General features: G+C 43.4%; 1 protein-coding gene across 2 annotated transcripts in view; it reads left to right on the forward strand.

Moving 5' to 3' along the window:
• The first annotated feature begins 17,295 nt into the window (after window positions 1-17,295).
• LOC144390247 (protein NLRC3-like) overlaps window positions 17,296-19,433 on the forward strand; it is a 69,892-nt gene continuing 67,754 nt past the window's right edge. Inside the window, exon 1 of one of the 2 annotated variants that reach the window (XM_078096705.1) lies at window positions 17,296-17,595. The gene's annotated coding sequence lies outside the window, so the exon portion shown is untranslated. The remainder of the gene's footprint in view (window positions 17,596-19,433) is intronic. The other variant, XM_078096706.1, reaches the window with a different exon arrangement.

Consider the following 19,433-nt stretch of genomic DNA (forward strand, 5'->3'; position numbering starts at 1 on the left):
AAGCGTGCTGCACTTTTATCCCCAATAACACCGCCCCAGATGAATCCTTTACTAGAGCATTACACGGACTAAGAGCCATGTCTGTTGAATTAGCTGAACACTCTGGTATAGACGGCACCGTCGGTAATTGGTTTGGTAAATACTTTGGACAATGGAAGGGCTTCTTCCTGTCAGTTTTTCTGACCTTAGTAATCGCAATAGTGGTTTTTGCCCTTTGTGGATGCTGCTGCATCCCCTTTATCAGACAACTATGTCTCCGATGCATCACCTCTGCAATAGATGCTAAAATACCCCTGCCATACCAGATGGCTTTGTTACATGAAAGGATCCAATTGTTAGGGCCGGAGGAGATTGGAGAGGAGATAGGTATGGTAAGAACCGACTTCGAGGGACCTGAAGAAGAAATCCTTTTAGGTTCAACATTCCTGTCCGCGTGATCTGCTAACTGTTGCACACATCATATATAGTGGATGCATACACGTAGATGGTGTGATATTTCTAGGCTAGGATGTATTCTGTGTCTATTATACTCGGTTTAGATGTGGTGTAGTTTTTTGTACTGTTTAGGGATTTCCATGACTGCTGCATTCACCCGTATTCACTGATATAGATATTTAGCGTTTAGATTGGTGGTTTCTTTTGATTTTCTTTGGTTTACATAATGAATTATGTAAAAAGGGGGAATTGATGATCCAAAGTTATTTTCATGGGCTTAGTTGGGGGTTTGCTGTCTTGTCTTGATTTAAGAGTTAGGTAAGGGGGTAAGCAGGATCTGCCAAGCAGGCAGACACGAGTCTGACAGAATGGGGAGTCAGTTTATGTCCTGGCTGAGGAATGTAAGGTCTGCGGGTCAACTAGAAGATTTACCAGCCAAAGGGGGGTTAGAGACACACCAACACTATTCAACATCAGTCCTGGAGTCTGATGTGCGATGATGAAGGTTACTCTGTCTGTCACAATGAGACAGAAACATTCATCACCACCTCCTCCTCCTCCTCCTCTGGTAGAGTAGCAGTGTATGTGGACTGTCCTGCTGGCTCTCTGTCCTTCTACAGAGTCTCCTCTGACACTCTGATCCACCTCCACACCTTCAGCACCACATTCACTGAACCTCTTTATCCTGGGTTCTGGTTCCGGTTCGGGTCTTATGGTTCCTCAGTGTCTCTGTGTCCTCTTCAGAAGGGAGAGTCTCCTCCTGGTGGAGAACCTTCCTCTCTGCTCACCACATAGTTCAGTCTGTACAGCTGATGGTGGTTCATGTGGGTGTAGATGCAGGTGGAGCAGGTGAGGGGTACCTGAGCTGGTCTGGACTCTGGGGGGTCCACAGCTCTCTGGGACTCAGATGGAAGTGTGAAAGAGCTCAGCTTAATGCTGCTGTGCTCCTTCAATCAATAGATGATCATTTAGATATTGGCTCCTAATTAGGCTTTAATCTTCATCTTTATGTGTTCAAGAAGACATTTTATAAGACGCTCTTTCATCTGTCCCCCCATATGAGACAAATGTGTCCTTATGTGTGTGTGCGCTTCATCAGCAATAATAAAAACAAGGTGAAGAAGGAAAATATGAATGTGTAATTCTTTTTGAGCCCATTTTAACTTCAAATCTTTCTAAATCTGTTGAGTGAAATCAAATCTAATTTCACATAATCAGGTTTGTTTTGAACAAGAAGCTTTTTAATGGTTCAGCAAACCTCTCAAGGAAATATTGAATATGCGTTACTTGTGTTTTTATTCCCTATAATGTCATTTACAACATTTACTCCATGTGTTACTTTAACAGAAATAGAATTGTTTGGCTCTAATGTTAATAAATGACTTTTATTGGAAACAACTGTACATGTTTAAACAGGCCATCAAATAAAGATGCTTTCAACACGCTGTATTATTTCTTTTGACATGAAATACTCTGATCCTTTTTAAAGATGCTGTACTATTGACTTTTGTACTATTTCCTCCATAATATCTGTATTTATTCTACAGCCCTGTTGCTGTGTCAATAGCACAGAGGAAACATTGGTGGTGCAGCATGTTGAAGAAGGAAGTGAGTAAATAAAGAAATGAGTAATGAAGAAGTTGCTTTATTAACCTTATTAACCTTCACGCAGAGCCGTCTCACAACAACACAAACTACTGAGCTCGCTACTTCAGGTGCAACTTGAAGCTTTCATTCTGCACCAAATATCACACTTAAGTCACCAACAAAAACACACAAAGCACAAGCACACATTTGATAACAGGGTGGAGTTTATCTCCTCACAAAGTGGAGTATTGAAAGTGTGTTGGACAGAAATATATATATAAATAAAAGTGATCAAATCTGCTGGGTGTAAAATATACATACAGCAACATGAATTAGCAGTTTTGGTGCCTTAGAACGTTGTGTCAATGCAATGAGCTTCATGGCCTCTTAACCTCTTGTGAGTGCTTATGAGTGACTACAGCTGGTGACTCTGAGGCATTTAAATAGAGCTCATTGGATACAAACGCCCACAAACGCTACAATGGGAAAGTCAAAGGAGCTCAGCATGGATCTGACAAAGCGAATCATCGACTTGAACAAGTCTGGAAAGTGACTTGGAGCCATTTCAAAGCAGCTGCAGGTCCCAAGAGCAACAGTGCAAACAGTAGTTTGTAAGTATAAAGTGCACGACGCTGTTTTGTCACCATCAGGAAGAAAACACAAGCTATCACCTGCTGCTGAGAGAACATTGGTCAGGAGGGGGAAGAGTCAACAGAGAACCACCAACATGCAGATCTGCCAAGAAGTAGAAGCTGCTGGAACACAGTGTCCATGTCCACAGTCGTGTTTGGCATCTCCATGGACGGAGAGGCTGCCGTGCAGGAAGGAAGCTCTTGCTCCAAAAGCGCCACCTTAAGGCTCGACTGAAGTTTGCTGCTGATCACGTGGACCAAGATGAGACCTTCTGGAGGAAAGTTCTGTGGTCAGACGAAACCAAAAAATGAATGAACTAACGCAGATCAGCTGTTCTGGAAGCGGATACTCAGAGTAAGTCAACTCGGAGTTCAGGGATAGACTCAGAGTTTGTTGAACCTCCTTTCTGGAATACCCCCCATGTCTACCGCCAAGCACGGTGGTGGTAGTATTATGCTGCCAGTGGATCTGGTGCTGGTGGATGTGAACAATGCTGAAGAAACAAGTCCATGTCAGAGAGCCATCACATTTAACTGAACAGCACCAATTCTGTTGTCCAGAGGAGCGGTCAAAGATTCAACGAGAAGCTTGTGGACGGCCACCAAAAGCGCCTAATAGAAGTGAAAATGGCCAAAGGACATGTGACCAAATATTATCACTGCTGTATGTATATTTATGACCCAGCAGATTCTGTCATGTTCTCTGTTAATCCATAATTAAGTCCTAAAAGAACCAAACCTCATGAATGTTTTTGTGACAGAGTGATTGGAACAGATACTTCTATCAGAGGAAAATCAGACTTGTAGGAATAAGGGGAAACTCAAGGAGAGCCATGACATCATGTTCTTTACAAGTGTATGTAAACGTTTGACCACAGCTGTAGTGGGTAGATATGTGTGTTTAGCTCTACAGGCTTCATGCTGTCCTGATATCCACATGTGAGGCCGTTGATGAGCGTAGCTGATTTCCTGTCACGCCACCTCATCACTGGCTCTGTCACAGGCACTTTGCTGGAGGCCCACTGGCACAGTTCTTGTTATCATCTCCTATTCTACATTCTCTCTCTACATAAAAAATCACATCACAGTTTTTAAATACAATTAGCAGAGCCAGCTGTTTTCTGACACATTCTGTACAACTACAGGATCTTTACAGTAAACTGATGGAGATCAGATGTAAACATTTGATTATCATATAACCACAAAATACTCAATGTTAACATTGTAATGAGTTATTTAGACAAGATGATTTCAGACAATATCAGGAGAGAAGATTCAGCAGTGACACAAAATGAGAATATTACTGAATAGGAAAAACAATAGGAAAGCCTACTATATACAGAATAATATGTACAGTATTATACGTTAATTTCATCAACGTACATTTAAATAATAAAACCAAAAACACATAAGGAAATGATGTGAGAAGTCATTTAGGAGTAGCAGGTCCCCAAAGGGGAAAAAAGGAGAGGGACGTCAGCAGAACAAAGTGGGTGATGCAGAAACAGTTAAGGATACGTGTTTGAAATGAAGGAGACCCGTTGGATTGAGGACTTTATACCATGGGCTCATTTCCGGCGACGCAGAGAGATGCGCTGCAGTCTCCTAGCTTTCCCCCTGGCATCAATGGGCCGCATCTCATTGACCTTTGACCTGATCATCCGGGAGTAGCTGGTCTCTTGGTGTAATGCATCAGAGGGCGGTCAGGCTGAGGCCCTGATGGGACGGAGAAATGGAAGTTATATTCTACTGCAGAGGCATTCAAACCTCAATAATTGGGACTTCAGAAGGAAGTTGTGAGGGTGATGGTTACCGGTGCGATATAGCAATAAGTGTGAATCTGTTGGTTTAAAAAACAAAAACACTTTCATTTAAAGGGAGACAATGAGAAGTTGGGGCCCTTGAAGTGAAAAAGTCCAAAAAGCTCCCATTAGTTGGTGACGGCTGTAAGTTTAATGACCGGGTGGTGTGAATTGAAGGTCTGGAGGAAGAAGTCAAACTCCTTTCCTGAGTGAGGCCCGACCCAGACTTCATCCAAATAGCTGTAGTAATGACTGGGACGTTTGGCGCACAAAGGGAGAATGGATTCTTCCCAAGTGGCCATGTAAATATCTGCATAGGCTGGGGCAAATGTCTTGCCATGGCTGCTCCACTAATCTGTAGGTACTGTTGGCCATTAATGTCAAAGTCATTTCTGGTTAGGCTAAGCTTGTCATGACGGGCGGCGATAACGGCGACCCGAACACCTTCCCGGGACGCTAGGAGAGCCGACTGCGTCTGCCAGGAAGCCAGCTGGCGTTCTCCCACGAGTTCCCCACAACTGGTTCTGGGGAACAAACTCTGTCCTTGAAAGGTCACGTCATTCTGTCAGGATGGCGGGAAAGGCAGGACTCAAACGCAGAGTTTCAAAAAACAAAGAGACATTAATGGTCAAAAATTCCAAAAGCAAAAAATGGCAAAACCGGCGACAGGAACCAGGGAAACTCAGACATGGACTTCCGGACATTCAACAATGACGCGACAAGTGACACACATGGCTTAAATACACTCGGGAGGTGCAGGTCATTGGACACAGGTGGAAACAATCAGACAATGACATGGCTGCTTCAGCACTTCAGACTACATGTACAATCATCCTGTTGTTGTAATGTTTCCTCGCTGAGTGGATTCGGACTGTCGACATGTTTTCAGCCACAGTTCATCTCCTCCCCTCCCTACACGCCTTCCTCCTAAGTCATTGTCTCACATGAACAACCACTGACTGCCTGCTACTGGAGGACAAGTCCACCAGAAGGTGCTGAGCGTCTTCTACTACCTCATTACTAATTCACATGTACAAAGACTAAACCTTATTCTAATGAATGTATACAATCAACTATTGTTAGCAGGCGGTGAGCTGCGAGCGGCAGCGCTGGTTTATCTGATGTTACACCCAGAGTACTCGTCTGCTTATTTTACCTCTGAAAACAAACTAGGTCCAAACTTTGTCTTCTTCTTATTCGTCACTAGTGCAGAGCCACGTGGAGTACTGCATAAATGAAAAGGCCGCTCATTGATTCAAAGTGGTCACCTGTCTAAAGAACTCCTCCAGAAGGGATGTGGTCCAGCGATGATGGAGGTCCCAGCGTTTGGCAGGGTGGCTGATGTCAGCAGTGTGCAGTAGCAGGGACGAGGCCTTTGCTTTGTCGGGCCTGCAAGTCCAGTCCAGTTAGTGGACGCGGCGCGTGAAGGGTTGTAAAGCAGAAACAATCATGGTTTGATAGTTTCAGCATTGTGAAGGACTGGAGTGACTGGCAGCATGAGGCGGGACGGACCCAGACGTGAAACACTCACGCCTCATGTTGCTGCAGGTGGCTTTTCATCCCGGTGATCTGCTGGAAGTGGCAGGACATGTCTGTGGCCAACACCATCTCCACCACCAGAGCCCGAAGCTCTCTGAAAGAGGGCAGGCAGTAAAACATTCATGCTCCCTACAGAAGGAATCTTAGATGAAGCTTGGGGAAAGTTTAATCAGAGGAGACTGAGATGCTTTCATCCTGTTGCTGTCACTTCTATATTTCTGCAGCAATGCAGTGCCAGATCGATGCAACTCTGCCCCAAACTGCTCAACTTGTCCCTAAAATGAGTCATTTGATTCTGCTTGACTGTAAAATAAGGTGACGTGTTTCTCCCTGGTATCATCAGCTGTAGCTCCCTCTAAGCACCAGTAGGAGGCAGTATTTTAGAAGCAATGACTTGCACTGTAATCTGGGGGTTGTATTGTACAGTGAATTATTATTTGAAGTCATTGAATGGAAACAGCGTTAAAAAAGGACGTCCCTTCAGCTGCAGCGCTCTTCTCTTACCTCCACTCGTCTTTGGAGAGATTAGACAGAATGTTCATGTCATCACTGTGCTGTAGAAGGAGATATGCAGCACTGACGTGGTAGTTCTCCAGAACAGCTCGGTCATTGTACAACATGGCGGTGTCCGACCTGCAAATGCGACACGGCTACTTCAGGAATGATCTCCCTCCCCGACATCGTCAACGACCCCCGGTCTTGTCTGTGTTCTGTGTGTGTGTGTGTGTGTGTGTGTGTGTGTGTCGGTGTGTGGGTGTGTATGTGTGCGTGTAAGCAGGTGTAAGCTGTCAGCCGCCCGCTACCTTAAACCGGATTCTTCGGTTTTACTGTCTGCCTTCAAAGTAAAAGCTCAGTAGCGGGAAAATAAGCGGAAAGAGAAAGAAGAGGACAGATAAGTGAGTTTAGCAGGATGATGTGTGTGTGACGTATTCTATAGATTTGCACAGGGCCTTCGTCTCAGACAGGTTGATATGGTGGAGGACGATATTGCTGCAACCCTCTCCAAGATGGGCACAAAACTAAGGAAGGTCTGCAGACCTTTTCATTAAAATGAATGTTTTTGGTTTCTTGTACCATAAAGCTTTCGCTCTCAGTCTACTTTCAGTCTGCATGTATAAGTATTCTCATATTGTTTTTCATATATGAAAAACTAAACAACCTTTGTCGTTATTATGTAATTTGTATATGATGACACTGTAAAAAGTAAAAATACATTGATTTCTTACATTTAGTTCATCATAGGTCATCATGTAGTTGGTCAATACACCACATGAGCTATTTATGTTTCTTTCCATTGTTTTTAACAGTATGGGAGAGGAAGAATGGGCGGCATGGAGAAGACGGAAATGGGTCTTCGGCGTGCTTGGTGTGCAGCAGCAGAGGAGCAAGAGAGCGAAGCCGGTGCTGCGCCTTGTAGAAAGAAGAGGACCTTGTCCCACTGAATGCACATCATGTCAGGATAGGATCAAACATCATTAGTGATGAATGGCGTGCTTATCGTTCCCTGCATGCACTTGGCTACAATCATATGACTGAATCATGCAAGGTGGCCTGTAGATGCCCAAACAGGTGCTGAATCAACTGAATCATTCTGCCCTTTTCGATGCTCCTTTTCTCTTCTCATTTAAGTACCAGGAGGAGCTCTTCTTTCTGAGGGTGAACAAGATCCTCTGATTCCTCCACCTCGCGGTGCCTTTTGGAGAGTGACTTCTTTGTTGCTGCTGGCTGAATGATTGCTCATTCGTTCCTCCATGATGGGCCGGGCCTTGGAGGACTCAGCCCAGCTGTTCTGCATGTGCTCTTTGGTGGAAGCCCAGAAGAAGTCATGATGAAAATATCAAGGACTGTGCTGACCTCGATATCCGCAAGACAGTCAAAGTGGTAATGTACATTTTTACAGAAAGATTGGAATGATACCGATTTGGGGCAAGTAATACCTGATGTCAGATATATAACACTAAAAGCACACTGTTTGCTCATTTAAACCAGCGTGCTGAAGCAATATTTAAAGCATGTAATTATAGTGACTGATAATTAAGTAAAATGGGTTTTTGAGGATGTGACGAGAAATGAGATTATTTTACATGTGGTTTAAGATCTCAGGCTGTTGTCAGCCGTGTAATTGAATGTTATTGACAAGTTGTTCTATCGCAATTTATTCTATAGATTCTGAATATAATGCAAATCTTGAGAAATGAGACAATCTATTCTAATGGTCCTTATTAGCTGGAGGGTACAGAAGAATTGTCATCTGAAGGAAAGAACAATACTAATGAGTTGTCACTGTCTTGGGATTTGCCTCAAGTCACATGTGAGAACAGAAGATGCTGCTGGACAAGCTGATGCTCCACGCAGTGAGTATTCTCATCTGTACTTTAACAGATCATTTCAACCAGACAGACAAATGAGCGTTGAAGTTCACACTCACAATGTTCACATTGTGTCTTTTTTGTGCTTCACACAGATGTTGGTGAGTTGATTGTTTCGCGCTAGTTAAGTAGTTAAAGATTAGTAAGGCGGCTTTCCTTTTCGTAATGCAAATGCTTTGCAGGAACTTGGAAGAAGCTCAAGACGGGTTAAACAGTTACGAAGGGGCTTAAAAGAGACGCTGATCTGGCCTTTGCTAACTGAGAGGAAAGACACAATTCCCCTCCTCTTTCCAAGAGCATGTGATGTACAGCGCACACCACAGGTCAGTGACCCCGTGAACTCACACTAGTGACTTTCTCAGAAATGACATGCGTTTTCTACTCTCATGCAGACTTTGGTTAAAGTGAAGTTACTTACAATAAACAGGAACCTTTTGGGATCTGAAACGGGTTGCAGGGAAATAATCACATTCAGCTTTTGATCACTGGTTTCCTCCCTTTAAGTTAAACCTACATCACTGCATAAGCAAGTACTGCTCAGACATGGTTGTCCTGAAGTCTTTGCAAGTTGTGTTTCATAGAAATGAACTGACAGTAATTGCTGCCTCAAAGGAAGGAAACCAATTAAAGTGTTACCGTGTAAAAACCTCCACTGTTACATTACAGGTCATTTAGCAGACGCTTTTATCCAAAGCCACTTACATTACACTTTCTTTTTTACATTTGGCCCGGGGAGCAATGAGGGGTTAGGTGTCTTGCTCAGGGACACTTCGACTTGAGACATCACATCACATCACATGTCATTTAGCTGACGCTTTTATCCAAAGCGACTTACAATAAGTGCGTTTCAACCATAAGGACACAAATTCAGAAGAACAAGAAAGTGCAATTTCATCAAATAAGCCAATTTCCAACTTGCTGTAGATAAGAACCATTATAAGTACAATGTAAGTGCTACAGTTAGTGTGTTAGTAGAGGTAGAGTCTGAAGACGTGTGTCTTTAGTCTGAAGATGTGAAGGCTCTCTGTGGTCTTGATGTCTTCAGAGACCTCCGTCTGAGTAAGAAGAGGACGTGTTCTCCTGATGTTGTAGAGCGTATCTACAGGATGGTGTTGTCAGTGATGATGGGAGTCAGGGAGAGTGTCACGTCGAGGTTCCTAGCAGTCAAAGTGGGCGTTAACACGGAGCTGCTGAAAGTCAAGTCCTGGGTCGGAGAGTCTTTTCAGTCATGGGGCAGCCGGGACTCGAACCACCAACCTTGCGGTTCCCAGCACACCCGCTCTACCCCCCTGCGCCACGACGACTCCACTATGCTTCTTTAAAATAACAACAATGTCCTAATTGAATAAAAGTTGTACTATTATAATTGAAAATGTCTCAATGACCTTTCCGCTGTTATATTGTGCTTTCAATTCTCTTGTTTGGAAACAAGTGTCAACTCTTAGTATAAAATCAATCCGTCAGATGGTCTTGGAGAAGATAAAGTGTCCAACACAGGATGACGACGAAGACAGTGACGTCTCTTTGGAGGATACATGTCGGACCACAGGATTCCTTCGCTCATTTATTGAGTAAATGAATAGAACCTTTTGAAAGGTCTCCATAGGTTATTTAGCGGATACTCTACTTTTCTTTTTAACTATGAATTCTGAACAACTCAAAGCAGAAATGAACCTTTTTCCCCAATTAAAGTCCTTCTCTGCAGTAAAATAAATATTGTCTTTTCTGTTTAGCATCTGTCAGCATCCTTGAGAAACTCCTACAGTTGTGGATAGGATGGAATGTGCTCCCCAGACACCAGCTGGATATCAGCGTGGTGGAGAGCAACTTCTCCACTTCCTCCACCTGCTTCCACCAGCTGAAGCTTCCAGTACAAAGACTACTGCCACTCTGAAATGGACCTTCTTGCTGCTACTTGTAGGACACTGTGTTTGGGTTGGTCTAAGGACACTGTCCATCAAGATAACACTTTCGTGTCATATATTTTATGTCAGAGCTGCCGGTCATTTTCATTCAGCATTGCAATGCACTACCGTAAGTGCAGGGGGCAGTATGGCTTACATTGTCTATATGCACCAAGGCATAGACATACTTACACCAAGGCAAAGAAGAAGAACGATTTTGAATCACGGCGGAACAGAGCTCGACCGAGAGCTTCAAAAGTCTGGGAATATTTTACCAGCAAACAAAATAAAAAGTATTTGAGTAAAAATCTGCAAAATGAAATTAGCATTTCATTCCAGCACCACGGCAACGCATGATTTCATATCAACACAATTACGAGAGATCTACTCTAGCATTATACAAAACTGTGATACTATAGCCGACAACGTGATAATTAAAGCTTTGTGGTGTTTTCTCTTTCTCTTTTAGCACTAAGCAAAGGCGTGTGGACGAGTTTGTCCTGAAGAGGCGCTCATGAACCCCTCAGATGGCAGCAGTCTTGACGGAGAGCATCCTCAACATGCTTGTCAATGACATGAGACCTTTATCAATGGTAGAGGATGAGGGCTGTATGCAGATGGTCAACACATTTCATCCAGGTTACACCTTACCTTCCAGAACTCATTTTACAAAGCTCATGGAGCAAAAGTATGAAACTTCACTTGCCAAGGTTAAAGATGCTCTGAAAGCAACTGAGAACAAGATTGCCCTCACAACTGATGCTTGGACCAGTGTTGCCACGGAGGCATATCTTGGCATCACATGTCACTTTATAAGTGATGGCTGGGAGCTCACTAGCTTCTGCCTCACCACCATGCCACTTGAAGAGAGGCACACTGGACCCAACATTGCTGCATGGGTTGAGCAGGCTGTGGAAAGATTTGAGATCCCTACAAGCAAAATCGTGGCGGTAGTTCATGACAAGGGCTCCAATGTTGCGCTGGCTGCAAACATCTTCCAAGAAAAAAATGGGTGGGTGTCTGTCCGCTGCGCAGGCCACACTTCGCAATTAGTAATAAATCATGCGCTGAAAAACCCACTGATCAGCAAAGCACTTGGAGCTTCAAGAAGTCTCGTTGAGCACTTTAAAAGAAGTGAACTGGCTGCAAGCGACCTAAAATTGAAGCAAAAACAAATGGGGACTCCTGAACACAAACTTGTCCAAGATGTCGTACCAGGTGGAACAGCACCTATCACATGATTAGTCGCCTACTGGAACAGAGGTGGCCAGTCACTGCAGCCCTTTCTGACCCGGCCACACAGAGAGGGAAACAAAACCTGGACCTCAAAGCGATCAGTGGACCTTCTCGAAGAACTGGCCCAAGCTCTCCAGGCCTTTGAATGTGCCACTGTGTACTTGAGTGGTGAGAGTTATGTGACAGTCTCTGCACTGCCTCCTCTGGTCAAAGGGCTTCTGAAGTCCACCCACACTTCTTATGAGACCTGTGCAGGCCTTCCAGGCAGCTGCTTCAAAGGAAACCACTGCACGGTGGTCAGGAGAGGTCACCTTCACCGATGACAAACAGAGCAAACAGATCATTGCAGCCGCACTTGACCCACGATTTCTACAACTGAAATTCCTGACACCAGAGGAGAGGTTCAGTGTTCAAAACAAGGTACAAGCTCTGGCACTACAGCACATGGATAGGAGTACTGGGAACCAAGATGCCACAGCATCAGCTGAAAAGGGATCTCCAAATAGGAGGACTGTTTCAGTACTGGATTCACTGCTTGGATCAGACTCCACAGACAGTGACAATGACGACAGTGAAGAGGACGCGCACAACCAAAAGATCCGTAATGAGGTGCTGATGTATTTTGGAGAGCAGCCTCTGTCAAAGACAGAAAGTCCCCTGTCTTGGTGGAAGTCGAATGAGATTAGATTAGATTCAACTTTATTGTCATTGCACAGGGTACAAGTACTGAGGCAACGAAATGCAGTTTAACATCCAACCAGAAGTGCAAAATGGCAAAAAGTGCAGAGTATGTGCATATGTAAAGTGTAATAAGTGAATAGATAGATATGAACAGTAAGAAATAGTTATGCATAATGAACAGTAAGAAATGGATATGCAATAACAGTCAAATGTTCAGTGGCTGGCGGAGGGTGTGGCAGTCAAGCCAGGGTGGAGGGGGGAGAATGAGGCAAGGTTTCCAGCTCTGGCATCACTAGCCAAATCATTCTTGTGCATTCCAGCTACGTCTACTCCCTCTGAGCGGCTCTTCTCAGCAGCTGGGAACATCGCCTCCAAGAAGAGAGCCAGCCTCAGTCCAGAGCACGTCAATATGCTCACCTGTTACATTGCAATTTGAAACGTGTATGAATGGTGTGTTCCCCTGAAGTCATTTGGATTTACTTTTAAACCCTTACTTGCACTTTAATTGTCGGGAAAGATGGACTATTTTTTTTAGTTTTGGACTTTGAATGTTAGAGTTATTTTGCACTTGCAGAGGCTTGATTGTTATTTTGAGTTATTTTTAAAACTTTATTTGCACTTTACTTTTAAAAGCATATTTGCACTTTAATTTGTATTACTATTTTGTTTATTTATAATGATGTTTACACAACTTGTTACTCAAATACATTTGAATTCAAATTTCTACATTGAAGTCAATATTTTTTGGGGGGGGAAATAATCATTAGATTAGTCGATTATTAATTAATAGTCGATTACCAAAATAATCGTTCGTTGCAGCCCTAATGTGGGTACTGTGAAACCTTCAGTTTCAATCACTGAATGAAGCCTGACGCATGAGGGACCAGAATCACGACTCTTGATCAGCGCGTTTGTGAGAGATCTGCGGTCTTCAGTTCATTTACTTATTTTTGTGTAGGTAATATGTTTCAACTTAAATGACCTTTACAAGTAGTTGTGTCCCGTTGTTTTCATGTGCATGTCATTTCATTTCATGTTTTCAGTGTCTGAGGCATTGCGCAGCCAAAAGGCATCAGGTGGGACAGAAGCAGAGACGTCAGAAGCTCTGGACGTAAGAGGGACCTGCCAGTGTCCCTTCAGCAGGTCCAGCGTTGTGACGTAGGTAGCTGCACCCATACGGTCTGCACCGTCCTCCATACGAGGCCACGGAAACGGCTCTGCTACGTGACGGCCTTCACTTACGTTGGTCTGTGCAGAAACGCGGGGAACCATCCGACTCGGGTCAATGGGCCCAAACACGAGGTTTATTTTAGTGGTAAAGTTCAGTCACACGTGACTCAATGACATATAAGGCTGAACAAATAGAACTACATGCATTCATTCACCCTCAACAGCTCAATCAGTTTAGACCAGAAATAGTTCTCATGAAGAAAAACCGACGCACAGCAGTGACGTTGCACGCGCCCAATTTATTGTGTTAATATCCGACACATTGAACCCAGACAGCAAGGGGGGACCTGCAGTAAGACATGAGATGTTAGCTCTCAGCTCAGGGAAGCACTTTGAAATGTGTCATTTGGGGTAAAATGTTTTACTTTGGCAGCAGTGAAGCACTTTAAACATTTTTCATTAGATTTTAATATACAGGACTGTCTCAGAAAATTAGAATATTGTGATAAAGTTCTTTATTTTCTGTGATGCAATTAAAAAAAAAAAACATGTCATGCATTCTGGATTCATTACAAATCAACTAAAATATTGCAAGCCTTTTATTCTTTTAATATTGCTGATTATGACTTACAGCTTAAGAAAACTCAAATATCCTATCTCTAAATATTAGAATATTTCCTCAGACCAAGTAAAAAAAAAGATTTATAACAGCAAAACAAAATCAAACATTTGAAAATGTCCATTAATGCACTCAGTACTTGGTTGGGGATCCTTTTGCACGGATTACTGCATCAATGCGGCGTGGCATGGAGGCAATCAGCCTGTGGCATTGCTGAGGTTTTATGGATGCTTCAACAGCGGCCTTCAGCTCATTTGCATTGTTGGGTCTGGTGTCTTTCAGCTTCTTCTTCACAAAACCCCACAAATTCTCTATGGGGTTCAGGTCAGGGGAATTGGCAGGCCAATCGAGGGCAGTAATGCCACGGTCAGTACACCAGTTACTGGTGGTTTCGGCACTGTGGGCAGGTGCCAGATCATGCTGGAAAATGAAATCCTCATCTCCACAGAGCTTCTCAGCAGACGGAAGCATGTAGTGCTCTAAAATCTCTTGGTACACAGCTGCATTTACTCTGGACTTGATGAAACACAGTGGACCAACACCAGCAGCTGACATGGCTCCCAAACCATCACTGACTGTGGGAACTTCACACTGGATTTCAAGCAACTTGGATTTTGCTCCTCTCCAGCCTTTCTCCAGCCTCTGGCGCCTTGACTTCCAAATGAACACTTGCTTTCGTCTGAAAAGAGGACTTGACCACTCTGCAACTGTCCGGTGCTTTTCCACAGCCCAAGTCAGACGCTTCTTCCGTTGTCTTGAGTTCAGAGGTGGCTTGACCACGGGAACACGGCTATTGGAGCCCATTTCCCCGACACGTCTGTGAACAGTGGCTTTTGATACCTGGACTCCAGCTTCAGTCTTTGAAGCTCCCCCAAATTCTGGAAGCGACTCTTCTTCACAATGTTCTTAAGGCTGCGGTCGTCTCTCTTGGTTGTGCAGCGTTTCCTGCCACATTTCACCTTCCAACAGACGTTTGTGGATGTGCTTTGAAACTGCACTCTGTGAACAGCTTGCTCTTTGAGAAATGTCTTTTGTGTCTTACCCTCCTGATGGAGGGTGTCAATGATGGTCCTCTGGACAGCAGTCAGATCAGCAGTCTTCCCCATACTTGTGATTTAGTTTACTGAACCAAGCTGAGTGTTTTTCAAGGCTCAGGAAACCCTTGCAGGTGTTGAGTTAATTAGACGATTCAAGTGATTAGTTGAATACCCTACTAGTATACTTTTGCATGATATTCTAATATTTAGAGATAGGATATTTGAGTTTTCTTAAGCTGTAAGCCATAATCAGCAATATTAAAAGAATAAAAGGCTTGCAATATTTCAGTTGATTTGTAATGAATCCAGAATGCATGACATTTTTGTTTTTTTAATTGCATTACAGAAAATAAAGAACTTTATCACAATATCCTAATTTCCTGAGACAGTCCTGTACAGTATAGTTGTGCTTCAACTATAAACTGTATTATTCACCGACACCTCATGCTTGTTTTAAATGATTTACATAGTATATATATATGAATGAATATGGCGCGTGATCAACAAATGACCGTGACATTGTGTCGTTAAAGGCGGCGCGAGGGAGAACGTGTGTGCGGCTGAATGAAGACGCACCAGTCAGCTGGTAGACGGTCCGTCTGGAGCCGCGCGTCACATCTCCCACCTGCTGGAGGTCATAGTTCTCAATGTGGACAAACTGACTACAGACGAGTCGCTCAAACAACTGACTCGCTGCCTGAAAAGTCCCAACGTCACATCACGTGGATTAAATATAACGTTGTATTATTTCCCTCTGGCGTCGCTGCCTGTTGCTGAGGTGAAATGCATTCTGGGATATTTGGCGCTCACAAGAGCGGACAAGCCTGCCGCGATGCATTGTGGGTGAAATGGGCGGGGCGAGTCACATCCGGGTAGTAAGACCGTTCTCGGCCACATGCGGACTTCCTGTGAGACTCTGAGGACAGAAACTGCAGAACAACACGAGCTTTCACGTCAGACGCCACAAAAGTCTCCAGTGAAACCAGATAAGGTCGCTGGTCGCTTTGACAAGAAGACACCGACAGGGTTCATGACGTCACTGCACCAAACGACCAGGGAGCCTGCGCATGCGCACACCTCAAGAAGTCAACATGACTTCCACTCTTTATCTCATCATTGGGGCTTTGACCCTTCTTGTTTGTGCTGTTTGCTGTTGCTGTTATTATTACTAGTTTATTACTGTCATCATAAACCCAAATGACCAACTTTGCCTTTTCCTTGAAGTCTTTGTGCTTTCCCACCTCACAGGTTTCTGTGGGTGGTGGTTGCATCTGACGGAGGTTACATCTGATGGAGGTTGTGCCTGCACTGGTCCTGCCTTACACCTGGTTTACTACTCTCAATATTAGAATAATTTCTGTCAAAGGATTTGAAAGCACTGTACATCTTTAAGTTGTTCATACACACCTCTACACACCTACTTCTCTGCTGTTTTCCCCTCAGGTTTCTCCAGGTTGAAGGTTTTTTACATTTTGGGGTTTAGGGGACAGGATGTTGCATGTTTACAGATTGCAAAGCTGAACAAAATAAAATGATTTGAATTGAATAAACATGATGACCAGAGGAATCTGCAATTGAGGGCTGTTCTCTGCACTCTGACTCCCTTTACACAAAGAATCCTCAAGTGCGGATGAGGGAGATGATTTCAGGTATACTATCCCAACTCAAGTGACTCACAGCCACATCTTGTTACAGAATCTGAAAATTAAGTTCAAATAATCCAGAAAAAGGGGCAAGAAACACGAATTCTAAACTAACCTGTTCATGTTTTTTCTGCACTTTTAATTCCATAGTTTATTTCCCTGAAATATATATTTTATTTTTGTATTGTTTTTAATTAGCAAAAGTGTTGTTATATGTATAGTGTTATATTTATAATAAATACTAATTAATAAAATAATGGGTTTGTCCTTGTTAAGGGCTGTTAACATGATAACTGTGACTAAGTCTGTAACTTGTAAGTTTCCAGCGAGCAATTTATCCGTTGAAACAACGTTTAAAAGACGTCTGTGGCCCGACGTTGAAAACACGTTGCAAAGTTGTTTCAACGTCTATTCGTAGACGTTGAAAAGACGTTTGTTTAGACCCGTTTTCAACGTGATTTATAATATCGGTGGTAAACTTACAAATGTGGACGTAGTTTCTTTTTAAACCTCCAAAATAATAATATAGCACACAAGAGAGGACGAAATATTAGCGTATAAAAAATCACGTTGAAATGTGGTCTAAACAAACGTCTTTTCAACGTCGGGCAAAGACGTCTTTTCAACCAAAAAACGCTCACTGGGAAAGACCTGACGTGTACTGCATCCTCGTCTCCGTGCATTTGTATCGATTTAGATAACCCGCGTATAGGATACGACTATAACAGTGATTGTACATGTCGCATAAAGTCACAACATGCAGCATCCTGCGCGCTTTCATCATGAGCGACGCGATGCGGTTTACGTGCACGTACGCGGCTTTTCTGTGACACACAACGTTTGGTGGCCACAACTTTTTGCAGGAAGTGAAGCGACTCGGGGACTTTCCTCACTGCAGAAACAGCAGATTAAATCCATAATTCCTGTGAGAAGCGGCAGAGGTAAGACGTGTGTGTGTGTGTGTGTGTGTGTGTGTGTGTGTGTGTGTGTGTGTGTGTGTGTCTTTGCTGGCTCGCTGTGTATTTCACAGTAACTCTGCAGGCTTTGTCTCACTCAATGATTCATAATCCACCGATTCGCTGCTGTTCTTTGGCTCCAACGTCCGCGAGCTTCAAGCACCGACAAAATGTCCCACTCGGTCCAAAGGTTGTGGACAAACCTGCACGTCATATGTGACTCTTCCCCACCAGCTAAAGGTGTGTTTGGAGTATTTTAATGTGGATTCCAGCTTATTGTAGTCAGGACTCTGCCGAATAAAAAAAAGATAATGCGTTGATGTATTTTATCATGATATATACCCTAAATAATGGTTTCCGGTACTGGTTCTGGTCCGGTTTTACGTCCACATGTCGAGCCCACCATCACGTGTTTTGGTTCTGTGAGATTAAACGTTCTTCTCTTTCCTCACGTCTGTTTAAAAAGGTCGTGTTTATCAAAGTTGAAATGTGAATATGGTGGATAGAAAGTGTGTTTCATAGTTCTCACAGTGCCGACGTTTCCTGAAAGCAACACAGTTGAGGACACGCCCCTCACGTGACGCCACGCCCTCTAAGCAGATCAGGGCCAGAAGTCTGAGACAAAGCAGACGTCCTCTTTTACCCGGTAGTGATGGGAATTACGCCTCTTTTTAGAGAACCGGCTCTTTCGGCTCCCAAATGGCTCTTCTGATTTTTTTGGTGCTTAAATTAATTTATCACCAACAATAATGTACTAATGTAAAAAACCCACTGTGAAATGTTTTTATATAAATACACTTTTACACTTTTATTTATACATTCTAAAGAGTGATAAAAAAAAATAGTGCAAAAACAAACGTTTAACTATTTACAAATGAACTTAACTAACTTTTAATTATTTTAAACGTTTTAATACTCAACACATTTAAAGTGAAACAACATACAGAAGCTTACAGAATCACACAACAACATATAAATTAAAATGTGTAAAACAAAAAAAAGTCAGCATGCAGAGTTTTGTCCTTCAGGGAAGATTTACATTGAGACCAAGTGGCTCCGCTTTGAGGGGCTGATCCGGTTTCTTCTCTCTGAAATTATCTGCCCTGTTTTGGAGAAGATAGAGATTTTAGTCTTGCAGACTCTACATTCTGCATTAGATAGATCAATGTCATTGACATGTGTCCAGATTTTGCTGCGTTTCCTGTTGACACTCACTTTCGTAACTTTTATTTTACCGCTCTGTTTCTCTCTTGACTCCTCCCTCCTGTTCGCTGCTGCTGTGTGTGTAAGTCCCGCCCCTCCGCCCTGTGCTCAGCGCAGACACGCCCCCACACATATTGACCAATCAAATGTGGCTTGAGAGAGAGAGAGAAACAAAGCGGCTCCCGTCGTTCGCGTCAAAGAGTCGCTCTCAGAGCCGGTTCGTTGGCGACCGACACGTCGCTAGTATTTCTAGTACCGGTACACCGAGCAACACTCTGGTGGAATATTTCATTGTAACTAGTTCGGGAGAAGAGAATCATTTATTTCTATGTTATCTAATAAAAACAAAGTCTTGCTGAATGATCAAAGTTGTAAAAGTCAATTGATTTCTTGCTAGCAGGAGGTCAAATACACGCGCACGTATTACAGAGCTCTGTGGAGACGCGTCTCCGAGCAGCGCTGAGCTTTTATACACACACATGAAGGTCGTCTCCAGTGGCCAGTATGACAAATTGCGAAGTGAGATATGAAGGTTGAGATGAAGTAACAGACAGACAGTTCCTTTGTTCCATCGTTTGTGTGAGAGCAAGTTGACTCGCCCTCCTTTCTTTAGACTCCGC

Source organism: Gasterosteus aculeatus, chromosome 21 (assembly GCF_964276395.1).
Source record: "Gasterosteus aculeatus chromosome 21, fGasAcu3.hap1.1, whole genome shotgun sequence".
Classification (NCBI taxonomy): domain Eukaryota; kingdom Metazoa; phylum Chordata; class Actinopteri; order Perciformes; family Gasterosteidae; genus Gasterosteus; species Gasterosteus aculeatus.